The sequence below is a fragment of the Penaeus monodon genome, chromosome 19 (genome assembly GCF_015228065.2).
Source record: "Penaeus monodon isolate SGIC_2016 chromosome 19, NSTDA_Pmon_1, whole genome shotgun sequence".
Classification (NCBI taxonomy): Eukaryota; Metazoa; Arthropoda; class Malacostraca; order Decapoda; family Penaeidae; genus Penaeus; species Penaeus monodon.
The window spans coordinates 47,864,891-47,865,300 of NC_051404.1; the positions used below are offsets into that span (position 1 = coordinate 47,864,891).

The 410-nt window shown below is 38.0% G+C and overlaps 1 protein-coding gene across 1 annotated transcript in view; it reads right to left on the reverse strand.

The window, feature by feature from the left end:
* LOC119585280 (basic proline-rich protein-like) overlaps positions 1-410 on the reverse strand; it is a gene marked incomplete in the record, with an annotated part of 9,575 nt that overhangs the window by 8,333 nt on the left and 832 nt on the right.

Below are 410 nucleotides of genomic sequence, written 5' to 3' on the forward strand. Positions count from 1 at the left end.
GGTAACTTAAGGAGCACAATGTTAGGTGACCATTACAGTATGTCAGTGCTCTAGGTGAAGGCCCACAAACCTACACAATGTATATCATACCAAATATAGCTGGTTGATTACCCTAGCAATTTACCGTCAAACAAGAAAACAGTCCAAGCTCTGTCATTCCATGAATCTTCCCTATAATTCTCCAATACGAAAGACTATGGATGCAACCCACTAGAATCACGAGTTATTATAGGCGTGAAACTATCATTACTTATCACCGCTACCTGATTCTGGTACTACCTTCCATTTGTAGTTCTTACCCTGCACAGATAACAAAGTTAATACTGTTGCTACCATGAAGTAAAACTACCCATTGTGATAGGTCGTTAAAAATCATAACCATGTAATCTATACTAAATTCTTTGATGCCA